Source organism: Salminus brasiliensis, chromosome 4 (assembly GCF_030463535.1).
Source record: "Salminus brasiliensis chromosome 4, fSalBra1.hap2, whole genome shotgun sequence".
Taxonomy (NCBI): domain Eukaryota; kingdom Metazoa; phylum Chordata; class Actinopteri; order Characiformes; family Bryconidae; genus Salminus; species Salminus brasiliensis.
In genome coordinates, this window is record NC_132881.1 from 18,416,059 (window position 1) to 18,438,633 (window position 22,575).

At 37.7% G+C, this 22,575-nt stretch overlaps 28 non-coding genes across 28 annotated transcripts; all 28 read right to left on the bottom strand.

The window, feature by feature from the left end:
- Nucleotides 1–154: 154 nt before the first annotated feature.
- Nucleotides 155–228, bottom strand: trnat-agu (transfer RNA threonine (anticodon AGU)). The gene has a single exon. It is a non-coding gene; the product is annotated as a tRNA-Thr (tRNA).
- An 849-nt stretch (nucleotides 229–1,077) lies between these two features.
- On the bottom strand, nucleotides 1,078–1,151 carry trnat-agu (transfer RNA threonine (anticodon AGU)). The gene has a single exon. It is a non-coding gene; the product is annotated as a tRNA-Thr (tRNA).
- A 523-nt stretch (nucleotides 1,152–1,674) lies between these two features.
- Nucleotides 1,675–1,764, bottom strand: trnar-ucu (transfer RNA arginine (anticodon UCU)). Its single transcript is given in 2 exon segments — nucleotides 1,675–1,710; nucleotides 1,728–1,764. It is a non-coding gene; the product is annotated as a tRNA-Arg (tRNA).
- A 236-nt stretch (nucleotides 1,765–2,000) lies between these two features.
- Nucleotides 2,001–2,074, bottom strand: trnat-agu (transfer RNA threonine (anticodon AGU)). The gene has a single exon. It is a non-coding gene; the product is annotated as a tRNA-Thr (tRNA).
- Nucleotides 2,075–2,923: 849 nt separating this feature from the next.
- Nucleotides 2,924–2,997, bottom strand: trnat-agu (transfer RNA threonine (anticodon AGU)). Its single transcript has one exon. It is a non-coding gene; the product is annotated as a tRNA-Thr (tRNA).
- An 849-nt stretch (nucleotides 2,998–3,846) lies between these two features.
- Nucleotides 3,847–3,920, bottom strand: trnat-agu (transfer RNA threonine (anticodon AGU)). Its single transcript has one exon. It is a non-coding gene; the product is annotated as a tRNA-Thr (tRNA).
- Nucleotides 3,921–4,443: 523 nt separating this feature from the next.
- trnar-ucu (transfer RNA arginine (anticodon UCU)) lies at nucleotides 4,444–4,533 on the bottom strand. The gene is given in 2 exon segments: nucleotides 4,444–4,479; nucleotides 4,497–4,533. It is a non-coding gene; the product is annotated as a tRNA-Arg (tRNA).
- Nucleotides 4,534–4,769: 236 nt separating this feature from the next.
- On the bottom strand, nucleotides 4,770–4,843 carry trnat-agu (transfer RNA threonine (anticodon AGU)). The gene has a single exon. It is a non-coding gene; the product is annotated as a tRNA-Thr (tRNA).
- An 849-nt stretch (nucleotides 4,844–5,692) lies between these two features.
- trnat-agu (transfer RNA threonine (anticodon AGU)) lies at nucleotides 5,693–5,766 on the bottom strand. Its single transcript has one exon. It is a non-coding gene; the product is annotated as a tRNA-Thr (tRNA).
- An 849-nt stretch (nucleotides 5,767–6,615) lies between these two features.
- On the bottom strand, nucleotides 6,616–6,689 carry trnat-agu (transfer RNA threonine (anticodon AGU)). The gene has a single exon. It is a non-coding gene; the product is annotated as a tRNA-Thr (tRNA).
- Nucleotides 6,690–7,212: 523 nt separating this feature from the next.
- trnar-ucu (transfer RNA arginine (anticodon UCU)) lies at nucleotides 7,213–7,302 on the bottom strand. The gene is given in 2 exon segments: nucleotides 7,213–7,248; nucleotides 7,266–7,302. It is a non-coding gene; the product is annotated as a tRNA-Arg (tRNA).
- A 236-nt stretch (nucleotides 7,303–7,538) lies between these two features.
- Nucleotides 7,539–7,612, bottom strand: trnat-agu (transfer RNA threonine (anticodon AGU)). The gene has a single exon. It is a non-coding gene; the product is annotated as a tRNA-Thr (tRNA).
- A 523-nt stretch (nucleotides 7,613–8,135) lies between these two features.
- Nucleotides 8,136–8,225, bottom strand: trnar-ucu (transfer RNA arginine (anticodon UCU)). Its single transcript is given in 2 exon segments — nucleotides 8,136–8,171; nucleotides 8,189–8,225. It is a non-coding gene; the product is annotated as a tRNA-Arg (tRNA).
- A 236-nt stretch (nucleotides 8,226–8,461) lies between these two features.
- trnat-agu (transfer RNA threonine (anticodon AGU)) lies at nucleotides 8,462–8,535 on the bottom strand. The gene has a single exon. It is a non-coding gene; the product is annotated as a tRNA-Thr (tRNA).
- Nucleotides 8,536–9,981: 1,446 nt separating this feature from the next.
- Nucleotides 9,982–10,071, bottom strand: trnar-ucu (transfer RNA arginine (anticodon UCU)). Its single transcript is given in 2 exon segments — nucleotides 9,982–10,017; nucleotides 10,035–10,071. It is a non-coding gene; the product is annotated as a tRNA-Arg (tRNA).
- Nucleotides 10,072–10,307: 236 nt separating this feature from the next.
- On the bottom strand, nucleotides 10,308–10,381 carry trnat-agu (transfer RNA threonine (anticodon AGU)). Its single transcript has one exon. It is a non-coding gene; the product is annotated as a tRNA-Thr (tRNA).
- Nucleotides 10,382–11,230: 849 nt separating this feature from the next.
- On the bottom strand, nucleotides 11,231–11,304 carry trnat-agu (transfer RNA threonine (anticodon AGU)). Its single transcript has one exon. It is a non-coding gene; the product is annotated as a tRNA-Thr (tRNA).
- Nucleotides 11,305–12,153: 849 nt separating this feature from the next.
- Nucleotides 12,154–12,227, bottom strand: trnat-agu (transfer RNA threonine (anticodon AGU)). Its single transcript has one exon. It is a non-coding gene; the product is annotated as a tRNA-Thr (tRNA).
- Nucleotides 12,228–13,076: 849 nt separating this feature from the next.
- On the bottom strand, nucleotides 13,077–13,150 carry trnat-agu (transfer RNA threonine (anticodon AGU)). Its single transcript has one exon. It is a non-coding gene; the product is annotated as a tRNA-Thr (tRNA).
- Nucleotides 13,151–14,922: 1,772 nt separating this feature from the next.
- On the bottom strand, nucleotides 14,923–14,996 carry trnat-agu (transfer RNA threonine (anticodon AGU)). The gene has a single exon. It is a non-coding gene; the product is annotated as a tRNA-Thr (tRNA).
- An 849-nt stretch (nucleotides 14,997–15,845) lies between these two features.
- On the bottom strand, nucleotides 15,846–15,919 carry trnan-auu (transfer RNA asparagine (anticodon AUU)). Its single transcript has one exon. It is a non-coding gene; the product is annotated as a tRNA-Asn (tRNA).
- Nucleotides 15,920–17,365: 1,446 nt separating this feature from the next.
- trnar-ucu (transfer RNA arginine (anticodon UCU)) lies at nucleotides 17,366–17,455 on the bottom strand. Its single transcript is given in 2 exon segments — nucleotides 17,366–17,401; nucleotides 17,419–17,455. It is a non-coding gene; the product is annotated as a tRNA-Arg (tRNA).
- Nucleotides 17,456–17,691: 236 nt separating this feature from the next.
- trnat-agu (transfer RNA threonine (anticodon AGU)) lies at nucleotides 17,692–17,765 on the bottom strand. Its single transcript has one exon. It is a non-coding gene; the product is annotated as a tRNA-Thr (tRNA).
- Nucleotides 17,766–18,288: 523 nt separating this feature from the next.
- On the bottom strand, nucleotides 18,289–18,378 carry trnar-ucu (transfer RNA arginine (anticodon UCU)). Its single transcript is given in 2 exon segments — nucleotides 18,289–18,324; nucleotides 18,342–18,378. It is a non-coding gene; the product is annotated as a tRNA-Arg (tRNA).
- Nucleotides 18,379–18,614: 236 nt separating this feature from the next.
- On the bottom strand, nucleotides 18,615–18,688 carry trnat-agu (transfer RNA threonine (anticodon AGU)). Its single transcript has one exon. It is a non-coding gene; the product is annotated as a tRNA-Thr (tRNA).
- A 2,369-nt stretch (nucleotides 18,689–21,057) lies between these two features.
- Nucleotides 21,058–21,147, bottom strand: trnar-ucu (transfer RNA arginine (anticodon UCU)). Its single transcript is given in 2 exon segments — nucleotides 21,058–21,093; nucleotides 21,111–21,147. It is a non-coding gene; the product is annotated as a tRNA-Arg (tRNA).
- Nucleotides 21,148–21,383: 236 nt separating this feature from the next.
- On the bottom strand, nucleotides 21,384–21,457 carry trnat-agu (transfer RNA threonine (anticodon AGU)). The gene has a single exon. It is a non-coding gene; the product is annotated as a tRNA-Thr (tRNA).
- An 849-nt stretch (nucleotides 21,458–22,306) lies between these two features.
- trnat-agu (transfer RNA threonine (anticodon AGU)) lies at nucleotides 22,307–22,380 on the bottom strand. The gene has a single exon. It is a non-coding gene; the product is annotated as a tRNA-Thr (tRNA).
- Nucleotides 22,381–22,575: the final 195 nt, after the last annotated feature.

Here is a 22,575-nt window from a genome sequence, read left to right on the forward strand (position 1 = left end):
ACTATGCATATGTAAATCCCAGTGGTCTGATGATTATCTGCAAGTCTAAGCACACACCAAAGCTCTGCATACTGTTAGTCATAGTCTGACACCAATAAAAAAAGGGTTGATTTACTCATTGTAGCAGTTACTGATTAAAGATTACCCAAGGAAAAGGCACCGCTGGGACTCGAACCCAGGATCTCCTGTTTACTAGACAGGCACTATAACCAACTAAGCCACGGCGCCCTACCTACCTGGTTTTCTATATCAATACAATATAGCTTCAGGCAAACTCAAAAACATTCTCTTACATACAAACTTCACACAGACAGCAAAAACAACTTCCCTGATTAGGAACCTCTGCATTTTCCAGAAACAAATAACAACAAATGTGAAAGCTTGTCTCAATTTCTTAAACCCATCATATACATGTACAGAGTACTAGACCTTGTCACACAGAATGTACACACAAAATTTAGCATCTTTTGTTTACCCTTCAGGTTCCGTTTAAACATCTTTTAATGGATCAGCAAACATCATTCTGATTCACAAAAGGCTAAAATCCAACATTTCAAACTGCTTCATCTCACTTTTCACAAATACATGCAGAATCTTCTGCAGCACAAATATGTTCCAATACCCCAACATCAAACAGAATATTTCTGAAAGTTTGAAATTGCTATTAATTAGGTAAAAAGACTAGAGAAAATCTTGCAAATAAAAGTACAAAAAGGTAGTAGATAGAGCTATAAAGAAGAGGAAACACTCTCGACTCTGGTGAGACTCAAACCCACAACCTTTGAATTGCTCCAGCTATTTATCTAGAAGTCCAATGCGCTATCCATTGCACCACATAGCCCAGATGAAAAAACTGCTTCCTTGGCCAACCTTCCTATAAAATAACAGTAGTGCTGCTAATATTTGAGGCAAATAATAAATTTACTATGCATATGTAAATCCCAGTGGTCTGATGATTATCTGCAAGTCTAAGCACACACCAAAGCTCTGCATACTGTTAGTCATAGTCTGACACCAATAAAAAAAGGGTTGATTTACTCATTGTAGCAGTTACTGATTAAAGATTACCCAAGGAAAAGGCACCGCTGGGACTCGAACCCAGGATCTCCTGTTTACTAGACAGGCGCTATAACCAACTAAGCCACGGCGCCCTACCTACCTGGTTTTCTATATCAATACAATATAGCTTCAGGCAAACTCAAAAACATTCTCTTACATACAAACTTCACACAGACAGCAAAAACAACTTCCCTGATTAGGAACCTCTGCATTTTCCAGAAACAAATAACAACAAATGTGAAAGCTTGTCTCAATTTCTTAAACCCATCATATACATGTACAGAGTACTAGACCTTGTCACACAGAATGTACACACAAAATTTAGCATCTTTTGTTTACCCTTCAGGTTCCGTTTAAACATCTTTTAATGGATCAGCAAACATCATTCTGATTCACAAAAGGCTAAAATCCAACATTTCAAACTGCTTCATCTCGCTTTTCACAAATACATGCAGAATCTTCTGCAGCACAAATATGTTCCAATACCCCAACATCAAACAGAATATTTCTGAAAGTTTGAAATTGCTATTAATTAGGTAAAAAGACTAGAGAAAATCTTGCAAATAAAAGTACAAAAAGGTAGTAGACAGAGCTATAAAGAAGAAGAAACACTCTCGACTCTGGTGAGACTCGAACCCACAACCTTTGAATTGCTCCAGCTATTTATCTAGAAGTCCAATGCGCTATCCATTGCGCCACAGAGCCCAGATGAAGAAACGGCTTCCTTGGCCAACCTTCCTATAAAATAACAGTAGTGCTGCTAATATTTGAGGCAAATAATAAATTTACTATGCATATGTAAATCCCAGTGGTCTGATGATTATCTGCAAGTCTAAGCACAACCAAAAGCTCTGCATACTGTTAGTCATAGTCTGACGCCAATAAAAAAAGGGTTGATTTACTCATTGTAGCAGTTACTGATTAAAGATTACCCAAGGAAAAGGCACCGCTGGGATTCGAACCCAGGATCTCCTGTTTACTAGACAGGCGCTATAACCAACTAAGCCACGGCGCCCTACCTGCCTGGTTTTCTATATCAATACAATATAGCTTCAGGCAAACTCAAAAACATTCTCTTACATACAAACTTCACACAGACAGGAAAAACAACTTCCCTGATTAGGAACCTCTGCATTTTCCAGAAACAAATAACAAAAAATGTGAAAGCTTGTCTCAATTTCTTAAACCCATCATATACATGTACAGAGTACTAGACCTTGTCACACAGAATGTACACACAAAATTTAGCATCTTTTGTTTACCCTTCAGGTTCCGTTTAAACATCTTTTAATGGATCAGCAAACATCATTCTGATTCACAAAAGGCTAAAATCCAACATTTCAAACTGCTTCATCTCACTTTTCACAAATACATGCAGAATCTTCTGCAGCACAAATATGTTCCAATACCCCAACATCAAACAGAATATTTCTGAAAGTTTGAAATTGCTATTAATTAGGTAAAAAGACTAGAGAAAATCTTGCAAATAAAAGTACAAAAAGGTAGTAGATAGAGCTATAAAGAAGAGGAAACACTCTCGACTCTGGTGAGACTCAAACCCACAACCTTTGAATTGCTCCAGCTATTTATCTAGAAGTCCAATGCGCTATCCATTGCACCACATAGCCCAGATGAAAAAACTGCTTCCTTGGCCAACCTTCCTATAAAATAACAGTAGTGCTGCTAATATTTGAGGCAAATAATAAATTTACTATGCATATGTAAATCCCAGTGGTCTGATGATTATCTGCAAGTCTAAGCACACACCAAAGCTCTGCATACTGTTAGTCATAGTCTGACACCAATAAAAAAAGGGTTGATTTACTCATTGTAGCAGTTACTGATTAAAGATTACCCAAGGAAAAGGCACCGCTGGGACTCGAACCCAGGATCTCCTGTTTACTAGACAGGCGCTATAACCAACTAAGCCACGGCGCCCTACCTACCTGGTTTTCTATATCAATACAATATAGCTTCAGGCAAACTCAAAAACATTCTCTTACATACAAACTTCACACAGACAGCAAAAACAACTTCCCTGATTAGGAACCTCTGCATTTTCCAGAAACAAATAACAACAAATGTGAAAGCTTGTCTCAATTTCTTAAACCCATCATATACATGTACAGAGTACTAGACCTTGTCACACAGAATGTACACACAAAATTTAGCATCTTTTGTTTACCCTTCAGGTTCCGTTTAAACATCTTTTAATGGATCAGCAAACATCATTCTGATTCACAAAAGGCTAAAATCCAACATTTCAAACTGCTTCATCTCACTTTTCACAAATACATGCAGAATCTTCTGCAGCACAAATATGTTCCAATACCCCAACATCAAACAGAATATTTCTGAAAGTTTGAAATTGCTATTAATTAGGTAAAAAGACTAGAGAAAATCTTGCAAATAAAAGTACAAAAAGGTAGTAGATAGAGCTATAAAGAAGAGGAAACACTCTCGACTCTGGTGAGACTCAAACCCACAACCTTTGAATTGCTCCAGCTATTTATCTAGAAGTCCAATGCGCTATCCATTGCACCACATAGCCCAGATGAAAAAACTGCTTCCTTGGCCAACCTTCCTATAAAATAACAGTAGTGCTGCTAATATTTGAGGCAAATAATAAATTTACTATGCATATGTAAATCCCAGTGGTCTGATGATTATCTGCAAGTCTAAGCACACACCAAAGCTCTGCATACTGTTAGTCATAGTCTGACACCAATAAAAAAAGGGTTGATTTACTCATTGTAGCAGTTACTGATTAAAGATTACCCAAGGAAAAGGCACCGCTGGGACTCGAACCCAGGATCTCCTGTTTACTAGACAGGCGCTATAACCAACTAAGCCACGGCGCCCTACCTACCTGGTTTTCTATATCAATACAATATAGCTTCAGGCAAACTCAAAAACATTCTCTTACATACAAACTTCACACAGACAGCAAAAACAACTTCCCTGATTAGGAACCTCTGCATTTTCCAGAAACAAATAACAACAAATGTGAAAGCTTGTCTCAATTTCTTAAACCCATCATATACATGTACAGAGTACTAGACCTTGTCACACAGAATGTACACACAAAATTTAGCATCTTTTGTTTACCCTTCAGGTTCCGTTTAAACATCTTTTAATGGATCAGCAAACATCATTCTGATTCACAAAAGGCTAAAATCCAACATTTCAAACTGCTTCATCTCGCTTTTCACAAATACATGCAGAATCTTCTGCAGCACAAATATGTTCCAATACCCCAACATCAAACAGAATATTTCTGAAAGTTTGAAATTGCTATTAATTAGGTAAAAAGACTAGAGAAAATCTTGCAAATAAAAGTACAAAAAGGTAGTAGACAGAGCTATAAAGAAGAAGAAACACTCTCGACTCTGGTGAGACTCGAACCCACAACCTTTGAATTGCTCCAGCTATTTATCTAGAAGTCCAATGCGCTATCCATTGCGCCACAGAGCCCAGATGAAGAAACGGCTTCCTTGGCCAACCTTCCTATAAAATAACAGTAGTGCTGCTAATATTTGAGGCAAATAATAAATTTACTATGCATATGTAAATCCCAGTGGTCTGATGATTATCTGCAAGTCTAAGCACAACCAAAAGCTCTGCATACTGTTAGTCATAGTCTGACGCCAATAAAAAAAGGGTTGATTTACTCATTGTAGCAGTTACTGATTAAAGATTACCCAAGGAAAAGGCACCGCTGGGATTCGAACCCAGGATCTCCTGTTTACTAGACAGGCGCTATAACCAACTAAGCCACGGCGCCCTACCTGCCTGGTTTTCTATATCAATACAATATAGCTTCAGGCAAACTCAAAAACATTCTCTTACATACAAACTTCACACAGACAGGAAAAACAACTTCCCTGATTAGGAACCTCTGCATTTTCCAGAAACAAATAACAAAAAATGTGAAAGCTTGTCTCAATTTCTTAAACCCATCATATACATGTACAGAGTACTAGACCTTGTCACACAGAATGTACACACAAAATTTAGCATCTTTTGTTTACCCTTCAGGTTCCGTTTAAACATCTTTTAATGGATCAGCAAACATCATTCTGATTCACAAAAGGCTAAAATCCAACATTTCAAACTGCTTCATCTCACTTTTCACAAATACATGCAGAATCTTCTGCAGCACAAATATGTTCCAATACCCCAACATCAAACAGAATATTTCTGAAAGTTTGAAATTGCTATTAATTAGGTAAAAAGACTAGAGAAAATCTTGCAAATAAAAGTACAAAAAGGTAGTAGATAGAGCTATAAAGAAGAGGAAACACTCTCGACTCTGGTGAGACTCAAACCCACAACCTTTGAATTGCTCCAGCTATTTATCTAGAAGTCCAATGCGCTATCCATTGCACCACATAGCCCAGATGAAAAAACTGCTTCCTTGGCCAACCTTCCTATAAAATAACAGTAGTGCTGCTAATATTTGAGGCAAATAATAAATTTACTATGCATATGTAAATCCCAGTGGTCTGATGATTATCTGCAAGTCTAAGCACACACCAAAGCTCTGCATACTGTTAGTCATAGTCTGACACCAATAAAAAAAGGGTTGATTTACTCATTGTAGCAGTTACTGATTAAAGATTACCCAAGGAAAAGGCACCGCTGGGACTCGAACCCAGGATCTCCTGTTTACTAGACAGGCGCTATAACCAACTAAGCCACGGCGCCCTACCTACCTGGTTTTCTATATCAATACAATATAGCTTCAGGCAAACTCAAAAACATTCTCTTACATACAAACTTCACACAGACAGCAAAAACAACTTCCCTGATTAGGAACCTCTGCATTTTCCAGAAACAAATAACAACAAATGTGAAAGCTTGTCTCAATTTCTTAAACCCATCATATACATGTACAGAGTACTAGACCTTGTCACACAGAATGTACACACAAAATTTAGCATCTTTTGTTTACCCTTCAGGTTCCGTTTAAACATCTTTTAATGGATCAGCAAACATCATTCTGATTCACAAAAGGCTAAAATCCAACATTTCAAACTGCTTCATCTCACTTTTCACAAATACATGCAGAATCTTCTGCAGCACAAATATGTTCCAATACCCCAACATCAAACAGAATATTTCTGAAAGTTTGAAATTGCTATTAATTAGGTAAAAAGACTAGAGAAAATCTTGCAAATAAAAGTACAAAAAGGTAGTAGATAGAGCTATAAAGAAGAGGAAACACTCTCGACTCTGGTGAGACTCAAACCCACAACCTTTGAATTGCTCCAGCTATTTATCTAGAAGTCCAATGCGCTATCCATTGCACCACATAGCCCAGATGAAAAAACTGCTTCCTTGGCCAACCTTCCTATAAAATAACAGTAGTGCTGCTAATATTTGAGGCAAATAATAAATTTACTATGCATATGTAAATCCCAGTGGTCTGATGATTATCTGCAAGTCTAAGCACACACCAAAGCTCTGCATACTGTTAGTCATAGTCTGACACCAATAAAAAAAGGGTTGATTTACTCATTGTAGCAGTTACTGATTAAAGATTACCCAAGGAAAAGGCACCGCTGGGACTCGAACCCAGGATCTCCTGTTTACTAGACAGGCGCTATAACCAACTAAGCCACGGCGCCCTACCTACCTGGTTTTCTATATCAATACAATATAGCTTCAGGCAAACTCAAAAACATTCTCTTACATACAAACTTCACACAGACAGCAAAAACAACTTCCCTGATTAGGAACCTCTGCATTTTCCAGAAACAAATAACAACAAATGTGAAAGCTTGTCTCAATTTCTTAAACCCATCATATACATGTACAGAGTACTAGACCTTGTCACACAGAATGTACACACAAAATTTAGCATCTTTTGTTTACCCTTCAGGTTCCGTTTAAACATCTTTTAATGGATCAGCAAACATCATTCTGATTCACAAAAGGCTAAAATCCAACATTTCAAACTGCTTCATCTCGCTTTTCACAAATACATGCAGAATCTTCTGCAGCACAAATATGTTCCAATACCCCAACATCAAACAGAATATTTCTGAAAGTTTGAAATTGCTATTAATTAGGTAAAAAGACTAGAGAAAATCTTGCAAATAAAAGTACAAAAAGGTAGTAGACAGAGCTATAAAGAAGAAGAAACACTCTCGACTCTGGTGAGACTCGAACCCACAACCTTTGAATTGCTCCAGCTATTTATCTAGAAGTCCAACGCGCTATCCATTGCGCCACAGAGCCCAGATGAAGAAACGGCTTCCTTGGCCAACCTTCCTATAAAATAACAGTAGTGCTGCTAATATTTGAGGCAAATAATAAATTTACTATGCATATGTAAATCCCAGTGGTCTGATGATTATCTGCAAGTCTAAGCACAACCAAAAGCTCTGCATACTGTTAGTCATAGTCTGACGCCAATAAAAAAAGGGTTGATTTACTCATTGTAGCAGTTACTGATTAAAGATTACCCAAGGAAAAGGCACCGCTGGGATTCGAACCCAGGATCTCCTGTTTACTAGACAGGCGCTATAACCAACTAAGCCACGGCGCCCTACCTGCCTGGTTTTCTATATCAATACAATATAGCTTCAGGCAAACTCAAAAACATTCTCTTACATACAAACTTCACACAGACAGGAAAAACAACTTCCCTGATTAGGAACCTCTGCATTTTCCAGAAACAAATAACAAAAAATGTGAAAGCTTGTCTCAATTTCTTAAACCCATCATATACATGTACAGAGTACTAGACCTTGTCACACAGAATGTACACACAAAATTTAGCATCTTTTGTTTACCCTTCAGGTTCCGTTTAAACATCTTTTAATGGATCAGCAAACATCATTCTGATTCACAAAAGGCTAAAATCCAACATTTCAAACTGCTTCATCTCACTTTTCACAAATACATGCAGAATCTTCTGCAGCACAAATATGTTCCAATACCCCAACATCAAACAGAATATTTCTGAAAGTTTGAAATTGCTATTAATTAGGTAAAAAGACTAGAGAAAATCTTGCAAATAAAAGTACAAAAAGGTAGTAGACAGAGCTATGAAGAAGAGGAAACACTCTCGACTCTGGTGAGACTCGAACCCACAACCTTTGAATTGCTCCAGCTATTTATCTAGAAGTCCAATGCGCTATCCATTGCGCCACAGAGCCCAGATGAAGAAACTGCTTCCTTGGCCAACCTTCCTATAAAATAACAGTAGTGCTGCTAATATTTGAGGCAAATAATAAATTTACTATGCATATGTAAATCCCAGTGGTCTGATGATTATCTGCAAGTCTAAGCACACACCAAAGCTCTGCATACTGTTAGTCATAGTCTGACACCAATAAAAAAAGGGTTGATTTACTCATTGTAGCAGTTACTGATTAAAGATTACCCAAGGAAAAGGCACCGCTGGGATTCGAACCCAGGATCTCCTGTTTACTAGACAGGCGCTATAACCAACTAAGCCACGGCGCCCTACCTACCTGGTTTTCTATATCAATACAATATAGCTTCAGGCAAACTCAAAAACATTCTCTTACATACAAACTTCACACAGACAGCAAAAACAACTTCCCTGATTAGGAACCTCTGCATTTTCCAGAAACAAATAACAACAAATGTGAAAGCTTGTCTCAATTTCTTAAACCCATCATATACATGTACAGAGTACTAGACCTTGTCACACAGAATGTACACACAAAATTTAGCATCTTTTATTTACCCTTCAGGTTCCGTTTAAACATCTTTTAATGGATCAGCAAACATCATTCTGATTCACAAAAGGCTAAAATCCAACATTTCAAACTGCTTCATCTCACTTTTCACAAATACATGCAGAATCTTCTGCAGCACAAATATGTTCCAATACCCCAACATCAAACAGAATATTTCTGAAAGTTTGAAATTGCTATTAATTAGGTAAAAAGACTAGAGAAAATCTTGCAAATAAAAGTACAAAAAGGTAGTAGACAGAGCTATGAAGAAGGGGAAACACTCTCGACTCTGGTGAGACTCGAGCCCACAACCTTTGAATTGCTCCAGCTATTTATCTAGAAGTCCAATGCGCTATCCATTGCGCCACAGAGCCCAGATGAAGAAACTGCTTCCTTGGCCAACCTTCCTATAAAAGAACAGTAGTGCTGCTAATATTTGAGGCAAATAATAAATTTACTATGCATATGTAAATCCCAGTGGTCTGATGATTATCTGCAAGTCTAAGCACACACCAAAGCTCTGCATACTGTTAGTCATAGTCTGACGCAAATAAAAAAAGGGTTGATTTACTCATTGTAGCAGTTACTGATTAAAGATTACCCAAGGAAAAGGCACCGCTGGGATTCGAACCCAGGATCTCCTGTTTACTAGACAGGCGCCATAACCAACTAAGCCACGGCACCCTACCTGACTGGTTCTCTATATCAACACAATATAGCTTCAGGCAAACTCAAAAACATTCTCTTGCATACAAACTTCACACAAAAAGCAAAAACAACTTCCCTGATTAGGAACCTCTGCATTTTCCAGAAACAAATAACATCAACTCTGAAAGTTTGTCTCAATTGCTTAAACCTATCATATACATGTACAGAGTACTAGAAATTGTCACGCAGAATGTACACACAAAACTTAGCATCTTTTGTTTACCCTTCAGGTTCCGTTTAAACATCTTTTAATGGATCAGCAAACATCATTCTGATTCAGAAAAGGCTAAAATCCTACATTTCAAACTGCTTCATCTCGCTTTTCACAAATACATGCAGAATCTTCTGCAGCACAAATATGTTCCAATACCCCAACATCAAACAGAATATTTCTGAAAGTTTGAAATTGCTATTAATTAGGTAAAAAGACTAGAGAAAATCTTGCAAATAAAAGTACAAAAAGGTAGTAGACAGAGCTATAAAGAAGAAGAAACACTCTCGACTCTGGTGAGACTCGAACCCACAACCTTTGAATTGCTCCAGCTATTTATCTAGAAGTCCAACGCGCTATCCATTGCGCCACAGAGCCCAGATGAAGAAACGGCTTCCTTGGCCAACCTTCCTATAAAATAACAGTAGTGCTGCTAATATTTGAGGCAAATAATAAATTTACTATGCATATGTAAATCCCAGTGGTCTGATGATTATCTGCAAGTCTAAGCACACACCAAAGCTCTGCATACTGTTAGTCATAGTCTGACACCAATAAAAAAAGGGTTGATTTACTCATTGTAGCAGTTACTGATTAAAGATTACCCAAGGAAAAGGCACCGCTGGGACTCGAACCCAGGATCTCCTGTTTACTAGACAGGCGCTATAACCAACTAAGCCACGGCGCCCTACCTACCTGGTTTTCTATATCAATACAATATAGCTTCAGGCAAACTCAAAAACATTCTCTTACATACAAACTTCACACAGACAGCAAAAACAACTTCCCTGATTAGGAACCTCTGCATTTTCCAGAAACAAATAACAACAAATGTGAAAGCTTGTCTCAATTTCTTAAACCCATCATATACATGTACAGAGTACTAGACCTTGTCACACAGAATGTACACACAAAATTTAGCATCTTTTGTTTACCCTTCAGGTTCCGTTTAAACATCTTTTAATGGATCAGCAAACATCATTCTGATTCACAAAAGGCTAAAATCCAACATTTCAAACTGCTTCATCTCACTTTTCACAAATACATGCAGAATCTTCTGCAGCACAAATATGTTCCAATACCCCAACATCAAACAGAATATTTCTGAAAGTTTGAAATTGCTATTAATTAGGTAAAAAGACTAGAGAAAATCTTGCAAATAAAAGTACAAAAAGGTAGTAGATAGAGCTATAAAGAAGAGGAAACACTCTCGACTCTGGTGAGACTCAAACCCACAACCTTTGAATTGCTCCAGCTATTTATCTAGAAGTCCAATGCGCTATCCATTGCACCACATAGCCCAGATGAAAAAACTGCTTCCTTGGCCAACCTTCCTATAAAATAACAGTAGTGCTGCTAATATTTGAGGCAAATAATAAATTTACTATGCATATGTAAATCCCAGTGGTCTGATGATTATCTGCAAGTCTAAGCACACACCAAAGCTCTGCATACTGTTAGTCATAGTCTGACACCAATAAAAAAAGGGTTGATTTACTCATTGTAGCAGTTACTGATTAAAGATTACCCAAGGAAAAGGCACCGCTGGGACTCGAACCCAGGATCTCCTGTTTACTAGACAGGCGCTATAACCAACTAAGCCACGGCGCCCTACCTACCTGGTTTTCTATATCAATACAATATAGCTTCAGGCAAACTCAAAAACATTCTCTTACATACAAACTTCACACAGACAGCAAAAACAACTTCCCTGATTAGGAACCTCTGCATTTTCCAGAAACAAATAACAACAAATGTGAAAGCTTGTCTCAATTTCTTAAACCCATCATATACATGTACAGAGTACTAGACCTTGTCACACAGAATGTACACACAAAATTTAGCATCTTTTGTTTACCCTTCAGGTTCCGTTTAAACATCTTTTAATGGATCAGCAAACATCATTCTGATTCACAAAAGGCTAAAATCCAACATTTCAAACTGCTTCATCTCGCTTTTCACAAATACATGCAGAATCTTCTGCAGCACAAATATGTTCCAATACCCCAACATCAAACAGAATATTTCTGAAAGTTTGAAATTGCTATTAATTAGGTAAAAAGACTAGAGAAAATCTTGCAAATAAAAGTACAAAAAGGTAGTAGACAGAGCTATAAAGAAGAAGAAACACTCTCGACTCTGGTGAGACTCGAACCCACAACCTTTGAATTGCTCCAGCTATTTATCTAGAAGTCCAACTCGCTATCCATTGCGCCACAGAGCCCAGATGAAGAAACGGCTTCCTTGGCCAACCTTCCTATAAAATAACAGTAGTGCTGCTAATATTTGAGGCAAATAATAAATTTACTATGCATATGTAAATCCCAGTGGTCTGATGATTATCTGCAAGTCTAAGCACAACCAAAAGCTCTGCATACTGTTAGTCATAGTCTGACGCCAATAAAAAAAGGGTTGATTTACTCATTGTAGCAGTTACTGATTAAAGATTACCCAAGGAAAAGGCACCGCTGGGATTCGAACCCAGGATCTCCTGTTTACTAGACAGGCGCTATAACCAACTAAGCCACGGCGCCCTACCTGCCTGGTTTTCTATATCAATACAATATAGCTTCAGGCAAACTCAAAAACATTCTCTTACATACAAACTTCACACAGACAGGAAAAACAACTTCCCTGATTAGGAACCTCTGCATTTTCCAGAAACAAATAACAAAAAATGTGAAAGCTTGTCTCAATTTCTTAAACCCATCATATACATGTACAGAGTACTAGACCTTGTCACACAGAATGTACACACAAAATTTAGCATCTTTTGTTTACCCTTCAGGTTCCGTTTAAACATCTTTTAATGGATCAGCAAACATCATTCTGATTCACAAAAGGCTAAAATCCAACATTTCAAACTGCTTCATCTCACTTTTCACAAATACATGCAGAATCTTCTGCAGCACAAATATGTTCCAATACCCCAACATCAAACAGAATATTTCTGAAAGTTTGAAATTGCTATTAATTAGGTAAAAAGACTAGAGAAAATCTTGCAAATAAAAGTACAAAAAGGTAGTAGACAGAGCTATGAAGAAGAGGAAACACTCTCGACTCTGGTGAGCCTCGAACCCACAACCTTTGAATTGCTCCAGCTATTTATCTAGAAGTCCAATGCGCTATCCATTGCGCCACAGAGCCCAGATGAAGAAACTGCTTCCTTGGCCAACCTTCCTATAAAATAACAGTAGTGCTGCTAATATTTGAGGCAAATAATAAATTTACTATGCATATGTAAATCCCAGTGGTCTGATGATTATCTGCAAGTCTAAGCACACACCAAAGCTCTGCATACTGTTAGTCATAGTCTGACGCAAATAAAAAAAGGGTTGATTTACTCATTGTAGCAGTTACTGATTAAAGATTACCCAAGGAAAAGGCACCGCTGGGATTCGAACCCAGGATCTCCTGTTTACTAGACAGGCGCTATAACCAACTAAGCCACGGCACCCTACCTGACTGGTTTGCTATATCAACACAATATAGCTTCAGGCAAACTCAAAAACATTCTCTTGCATACAAACTTCACACAGACAGCAAAAACAACTTCCCTGATTAGGAACCTCTGCATTTTCCAGAAACAAATAACAACAAATGTGAAAGCTTGTCTCAATTTCTTAAACCTATCATATACATGTACAGAGTACTAGACCTTGTCACACAGAATGTACACACAAAACTTAGCATCTTTTGTTTACCCTTCAGGTTCAGTTTAAACATCTTTTAATGGATCAGCAAACATCATTCTGATTCAGAAAAGGCTAAAATCCAACATTTCAAACTGCTTCATCTCACTTTTCACAAATACATGCAGAATCTTCTGCAGCACAAATATGTTCCAATACCCCAACATCAAACAGAATATTTCTGAAAGTTTGAAATTGCTATTAATTAGGTAAAAAGACTAGAGAAAATCTTGCAAATAAAAGTACAAAAAGGTAGTAGACAGAGCTATAAAGAAGAGGAAACACTCTCGACTCTGGTGAGACTCAAACCCACAACCTTTGAATTGCTCCAGCTATTTATCTAGAAGTCCAATGCGCTATCCATTGCGCCACATAGCCCAGATGAAGAAACTGCTTCCTTGGCCAACCTTCCTATAAAATAACAGTAGTGCTGCTAATATTTGAGGCAAATAATAAATTTACTATGCATATGTAAATCCCAGTGGTCTGATGATTATCTGCAAGTCTAAGCACACACCAAAGCTCTGCATACTGTTAGTCATAGTCTGACACCAATAAAAAAAGGGTTGATTTACTCATTGTAGCAGTTACTGATTAAAGATTACCCAAGGAAAAGGCACCGCTGGGATTCGAACCTAGGATCTCCTGTTTACTAGACAGGCGCTATAACCAACTAAGCCACGGCGCCCTACCTACCTGGTTTTCTATATCAATACAATATAGCTTCAGGCAAACTCAAAAACATTCTCTTACATACAAACTTCACACAGACAGCAAAAACAACTTCCCTGATTAGGAACCTCTGCATTTTCCAGAAACAAATAACAACAAATGTGAAAGCTTGTCTCAATTTCTTAAACCCATCATATACATGTACAGAGTACTAGACCTTGTCACACAGAATGTACACACAAAATTTAGCATCTTTTGTTTACCCTTCAGGTTCCGTTTAAACATCTTTTAATGGATCAGCAAACATCATTCTGATTCACAAAAGGCTAAAATCCAACATTTCAAACTGCTTCATCTCACTTTTCACAAATACATGCAGAATCTTCTGCAGCACAAATATGTTCCAATACCCCAACATCAAACAGAATATTTCTGAAAGTTTGAAATTGCTATTAATTAGGTAAAAAGACTAGAGAAAATCTTGCAAATAAAAGTACAAAAAGGTAGTAGACAGAGCTATGAAGAAGGGGAAACACGCTCGACTCTGGTGAGACTCGAGCCCACAACCTTTGAATTGCTCCAGCTATTTATCTAGAAGTCCAATGCGCTATCCATTGCGCCACAGAGCCCAGATGAAGAAACTGCTTCCTTGGCCAACCTTCCTATAAAAGAACAGTAGTGCTGCTAATATTTGAGGCAAATAATAAATTTACTATGCATATGTAAATCCCAGTGGTCTGATGATTATCTGCAAGTCTAAGCACACACCAAAGCTCTGCATACTGTTAGTCATAGTCTGACGCAAATAAAAAATGGGTTGATTTACTCATTGTAGCAGTTACTGATTAAAGATTACCCAAGGAAAAGGCACCGCTGGGATTCGAACCCAGGATCTCCTGTTTACTAGACAGGCGCTATAACCAACTAAGCCACGGCACCCTACCTGACTGGTTTGCTATATCAACACAATATAGCTTCAGGCAAACTCAAAAACATTCTCTTGCATACAAACTTCACACAGACAGCAAAAACAACTTCCCTGATTAGGAACCTCTGCATTTTCCAGAAACAAATAACAACAAATGTGAAAGCTTGTCTCAATTTCTTAAACCCATCATATACATGTACAGAGTACTAGACCTTGTCACACAGAATGTACACACAAAATTTATCATCTTTTGTTTACCCTTCAGGTTCAGTTTAAACATCTTTTAATGGATCAGTAAACATCATTCTGATTCAGAAAGGGCTAAAATCCAACATTTCAAACTGCTTCATCTCACTTTTCACAAATACATGCAGAATCTTCTGCAGCACAAATATGTTCCAATACCCCAACATCAAACAGAATATTTCTGAAAGTTTGAAATTGCTATTAATTAGGTAAAAAGACTAGAGAAAATCTTGCAAATAAAAGTACAAAAAGGTAGTAGACAGAGCTATGAAGAAGAGGAAACACTTTCGACTCTGGTGAGACTCGAACCCACAACCTTTGAATTGCTCCAGCTACTTATTTAGAAGTCCAATGCGCTATCCATTGCACCACAGAGCCCAGATGAAGAAACTGCTTCCTTGGCCAACCTTCCTATAAAATAACAGTAGTGCTGCTAATATTTGAGGCAAATAATAAATTTACTATGCATATGTAAATCCCAGTGGTCTGATGATTATCTGCAAGTCTAAGCACACACCAAAGCTCTGCATACTGTTAGTCATAGTCTGACGCAAATAAAAAAAGGGTTGATTTACTCATTGTAGCAGTTACTGATTAAAGATTACCCAAGGAAAAGGCACCGCTGGGATTCGAACCCAGGATCTCCTGTTTAATAGACAGGCGCTATAACCAACTAAGCCACGGCACCCTACCTGACTGGTTTCCTATATCAACACAATATAGCTTCAGGCAAACTCAAAAACATTCTCTTGCATACAAACTTCACACAGACAGCAAAAACAACTTCCCTGATTAGGAACCTCTGCATTTTCCAGAAACAAATAACAACAAATGTGAAAGCTTGTCTCAATTTCTTAAACCTATCATATACATGTACAGAGTACTAGACCTTGTCACACAGAATGTACACACAAAACTTAGCATCTTTTGTTTACCCTTCAGGTTCAGTTTAAACATCTTTTAATGGATCAGCAAACATCATTCTGATTCAGAAAAGGCTAAAATCCAACATTTCAAACTGCTTCATCTCACTTTTCACAAATACATGCAGAATCTTCTGCAGCACAAATATGTTCCAATACCCCAACATCAAACAGAATATTTCTGAAAGTTTGAAATTGCTATTAATTATGTAAAAAGACTAGAGAAAATCTTGCAAATAAAAGTACAAAAAGGTAGTAGACAGAGCTATAAAGAAGAGGAAACACTCTCGACTCTGGTGAGACTCGAACCCACAACCTTTGAATTGCTCCAGCTATTTATCTAGAAGTCCAATGCGCTATCCATTGCACCACAGAGCCCAGACGAAGAAACTGCTTCCTTGGCCAACCTTCCTATAAAAGAACAGTAGTGCTGCTAATATTTGAGGCAAATAATAAATTTACTATGCATATGTAAATCCCAGTGGTCTGATGATTATCTGCAAGTCTAAGCACACACCAAAGCTCTGCATACTGTTAGTCATAGTCTGACGCAAATAAAAAAAGGGTTGATTTACTCATTGTAGCAGTTACTGATTAAAGATTACCCAAGGAAAAGGCACCGCTGGGATTCGAACCCAGGATCTCCTGTTTACTAGACAGGCGCCATAACCAACTAAGCCACGGCACCCTACCTGACTGGTTTTCTATATCAACACAATATAGCTTCAGGCAAACTCAAAAACATTCTCTTGCATACAAACTTCACACAAACAGCAAAAACAACTTCCCTGATTAGGAACCTCTGCATTTTCCAGAAACAAATAACATCAACTCTGAAAGTTTGTCTCAATTGCTTAAACCTATCATATACATGTACAGAGTACTAGAAATTGTCACGCAGAATGTACACACAAAACTTAGCATCTTTTGTTTACCCTTCAGGTTCCGTTTAAACATCTTTTAATGGATCAGCAAACATCATTCTGATTCAGAAAAGGCTAAAATCCTACATTTCAAACTGCTTCATCTCGCTTTTCACAAATACATGCAGAATCTTCTGCAGCACAAATATGTTCCAATACCCCAACATCAAACAGAATATTTCTGAAAGTTTGAAATTGCTATTAATTAGGTAAAAAGACTAGAGAAAATCTTGCAAATAAAAGTACAAAAAGGTAGTAGACAGAGCTATGAAGAAGAGGAAACACTCTCGACTCTGGTGAGACTCGAACCCACAACCTTTGAATTGCTCCAGCTATTTATCTAGAAGTCCAATGCGCTATCCATTGCGCCACAGAGCCCAGATGAAGAAACTGCTTCCTTGGCCAACCTTCCTATAAAATAACAGTAGTGCTGCTAATATTTGAGGCAAATAATAAATTTACTATGCATATGTAAATCCCAGTGGTCTGATGATTATCTGCAAGTCTAAGCACACACCAAAGCTCTGCATACTGTTAGTCATAGTCTGACGCAAATAAAAAAAGGGTTGATTTACTCATTGTAGCAGTTACTGATTAAAGATTACCCAAGGAAAAGGCACCGCTGGGATTCGAACCCAGGATCTCCTGTTTACTAGACAGGCGCTATAACCAACTAAGCCACGGCACCCTACCTGACTGGTTTTCTATATCAACACAATATAGCTTCAGGCAAACTCAAAAACATTCTCTTGCATACAAACTTCACACAGACAGCAAAAACAACTTCCCTGATTAGGAACCTCTGCATTTTCCAGAAACAAATAACAACAAATGTGAAAGCTTGTCTCAATTTCTTAAACCTATCATATACATGTACAGAGTACTAGACCTTGTCACACAGAATGTACACACAAAATTTAGCATCTTTTGTTTACCCTTCAGGTTCAGTTTAAACATCTTTTAATGGATCAGCAAACATCATTCTGATTCAGAAAAGGCTAAAATCCAACATTTCAAACTGCTTCATCTCACTTTTCACAAATACATGCAGAATCTTCTGCAGCACAAATATGTTCCAATACCCCAACATCAAACAGAATATTTCTGAAAGTTTGAAATTGCTATTAATTAGGTAAAAAGACTAGAGAAAATCTTGCAAATAAAAGTACAAAAAGGTAGTAGACAGAGCTATGAGGAAGAGGAAACACTCTCGACTCTGGTGAGACTCGAACCCACAACCTTTGAATTGCTCCAGCTATTTATCTAGAAGTCCAATGCGCTATCCATTGCGCCACAGAGCCCAGATGAACAAACTGCTTACTTGGCCAACCTTCCTATGAAATAACAGTAGTGCTGCTAATATTTGAGGCAAATAATAAATTTACTATGCATATGTAAATCCCAGTGGTCTGATGATTATCTGCAAGTCTAAGCACACACCAAAGCTCTGCATACTGTTAGTCATAGTCTGACGCAAATAAAAAAAGGGTTGATTTACTCATTGTAGCAGTTACTGATTAAAGATTACCCAAGGAAAAGGCACCGCTGGGATTCGAACCCAGGATCTCCTGTTTACTAGACAGGCGCTATAACCAACTAAGCCACGGCACCCTACCTGACTGGTTTTCTATATCAACACAATATAGCTTCAGGCAAACTCAAAAACATTCTCTTGCATACAAACTTCACACAGACAGCAAAAACAACTTCCCTGATTAGGAACCTCTGCATTTTCCAGAAACAAATAACAACAAATGTGAAAGCTTGTCTCAATTTCTTAAACCTATCATATACATGTACAGAGTACTAGACCTTGTCACACAGAATGTACACACAAAATTTAGCATCTTTTGTTTACCCTTCAGGTTCAGTTTAAACATCTTTTAATGGATCAGCAAACATCATTCTGATTCAGAAAAGGCTAAAATCCAACATTTCAAACTGCTTCATCTCACTTTTCACAAATACATGCAGAATCTTCTGCAGCACAAATATGTTCCAATACCCCAACATCAAACAGAATATTTCTGAAAGTTTGAAATTGCTATTAATTAGGTAAAAAGACTAGAGAAAATCTTGCAAATAAAAGTACAAAAAGGTAGTAGACAGAGCTATGAGGAAGAGGAAACACTCTCGACTCTGGTGAGACTCGAACCCACAACCTTTGAATTGCTCCAGCTATTTATCTAGAAGTCCAATGCGCTATCCATTGCGCCACAGAACCCAGATGAAGAAACTGCTTCCTTGGCCAACCTTCCTATAAAATAACAGTAGTGCTGCTAATATTTGAGGCAAATAATAAATTTACTATGCATATGTAAATCCCAGTGGTCTGATGATTATCTGCAAGTCTAAGCACACACCAAAGCTCTGCATACTGTTAGTCATAGTCTGACGCAAATAAAAAAAGGGTTGATTTACTCATTGTAGCAGTTACTGATTAAAGATTACCCAAGGAAAAGGCACCGCTCGGATTCGAACCCAGGATCCCCTGTTTACTAGACAGGCGCTATAACCAACTAAGCCACGGCACCCTACCTGACTGGTTTTCTATATCAACACAATATAGCTTCAGGCAAACTCAAAAACATTCTCTTGCATACAAACTTCACACAAACAGCAAAAACAACTTCCCTGATTAGGAACCTCTGCATTTTCCAGAAACAAATAACATCAACTCTGAAAGTTTGTCTCAATTGTTTAAACCTATCATATACATGTACAGAGTACTAGAACTTGTCACGCAGAATGTACACACAAAATTTAGCATCTTTTGTTTACCCTTCAGGTTCCGTTTAAACATCTTTTAATGGATCAGCAAACATCATTCTGATTCAGAAAAGGCTAAAATCCTACATTTCAAACTGCTTCATCTCGCTTTTCACAAATACATGCAGAATCTTCTGCAGCACAAATATGTTCCAATACCCCAACATCAAACAGAATATTTCTGAAAGTTTGAAATTGCTATTAATTAGGTAAAAAGACTAGAGAAAATCTTGCAAATAAAAGTACAAAAAGGTAGTAGACAGAGCTATGAAGAAGGGGAAACACTCTCGACTCTGGTGAGACTCGAGCCCACAACCTTTGAATTGCTCCAGCTATTTATCTAGAAGTCCAATGCGCTATCCATTGCGCCACAGAGCCCAGATGAAGAAACTGCTTCCTTGGCCAACCTTCCTATAAAAGAACAGTAGTGCTGCTAATATTTGAGGCAAATAATAAATTTACTATGCATATGTAAATCCCAGTGGTCTGATGATTATCTGCAAGTCTAAGCACACACCAAAGCTCTGCATACTGTTAGTCATAGTCTGACGCAAATAAAAAAAGGGTTGATTTACTCATTGTAGCAGTTACTGATTAAAGATTACCCAAGGAAAAGGCACCGCTGGGATTCGAACCCAGGATCTCCTGTTTACTAGACAGGCGCCATAACCAACTAAGCCACGGCACCCTACCTGACTGGTTCTCTATATCAACACAATATAGCTTCAGGCAAACTCAAAAACATTCTCTTGCATACAAACTTCACACAAAAAGCAAAAACAACTTCCCTGATTAGGAACCTCTGCATTTTCCAGAAACAAATAACATCAACTCTGAAAGTTTGTCTCAATTGCTTAAACCTATCATATACATGTACAGAGTACTAGAAATTGTCACGCAGAATGTACACACAAAACTTAGCATCTTTTGTTTACCCTTCAGGTTCCGTTTAAACATCTTTTAATGGATCAGCAAACATCATTCTGATTCAGAAAAGGCTAAAATCCTACATTTCAAACTGCTTCATCTCGCTTTTCACAAATACATGCAGAATCTTCTGCAGCACAAATATGTTCCAATACCCCAACATCAAACAGAATATTTCTGAAAGTTTGAAATTGCTATTAATTAGGTAAAAAGACTAGAGAAAATCTTGCAAATAAAAGTACAAAAAGGTAGTAGACAGAGCTATAAAGAAGAAGAAACACTCTCGACTCTGGTGAGACTCGAACCCACAACCTTTGAATTGCTCCAGCTATTTATCTAGAAGTCCAACGCGCTATCCATTGCGCCACAGAGCCCAGATGAAGAAACGGCTTCCTTGGCCAACCTTCCTATAAAATAACAGTAGTGCTGCTAATATTTGAGGCAAATAATAAATTTACTATGCATATGTAAATCCCAGTGGTCTGATGATTATCTGCAAGTCTAAGCACACACCAAAGCTCTGCATACTGTTAGTCATAGTCTGACACCAATAAAAAAAGGGTTGATTTACTCATTGTAGCAGTTACTGATTAAAGATTACCCAAGGAAAAGGCACCGCTGGGACTCGAACCCAGGATCTCCTGTTTACTAGACAGGCGCTATAACCAACTAAGCCACGGCGCCCTACCTACCTGGTTTTCTATATCAATACAATATAGCTTCAGGCAAACTCAAAAACATTCTCTTACATACAAACTTCACACAGACAGCAAAAACAACTTCCCTGATTAGGAACCTCTGCATTTTCCAGAAACAAATAACAACAAATGTGAAAGCTTGTCTCAATTTCTTAAACCCATCATATACATGTACAGAGTACTAGACCTTGTCACACAGAATGTACACACAAAATTTAGCATCTTTTGTTTACCCTTCAGGTTCCGTTTAAACATCTTTTAATGGATCAGCAAACATCATTCTGATTCACAAAAGGCTAAAATCCAACATTTCAAACTGCTTCATCTCACTTTTCACAAATACATGCAGAATCTTCTGCAGCACAAATATGTTCCAATACCCCAACATCAAACAGAATATTTCTGAAAGTTTGAAATTGCTATTAATTAGGTAAAAAGACTAGAGAAAATCTTGCAAATAAAAGTACAAAAAGGTAGTAGATAGAGCTATAAAGAAGAGGAAACACTCTCGACTCTGGTGAGACTCAAACCCACAACCTTTGAATTGCTCCAGCTATTTATCTAGAAGTCCAATGCGCTATCCATTGCACCACATAGCCCAGATGAAAAAACTGCTTCCTTGGCCAACCTTCCTATAAAATAACAGTAGTGCTGCTAATATTTGAGGCAAATAATAAATTTACTATGCATATGTAAATCCCAGTGGTCTGATGATTATCTGCAAGTCTAAGCACACACCAAAGCTCTGCATACTGTTAGTCATAGTCTGACACCAATAAAAAAAGGGTTGATTTACTCATTGTAGCAGTTACTGATTAAAGATTACCCAAGGAAAAGGCACCGCTGGGACTCGAACCCAGGATCTCCTGTTTACTAGACAGGCGCTATAACCAACTAAGCCACGGCGCCCTACCTACCTGGTTTTCTATATCAATACAATATAGCTTCAGGCAAACTCAAAAACATTCTCTTACATACAAACTTCACACAGACAGCAAAAACAACTTCCCTGATTAGGAACCTCTGCATTTTCCAGAAACAAATAACAACAAATGTGAAAGCTTGTCTCAATTTCTTAAACCCATCATATACATGTACAGAGTA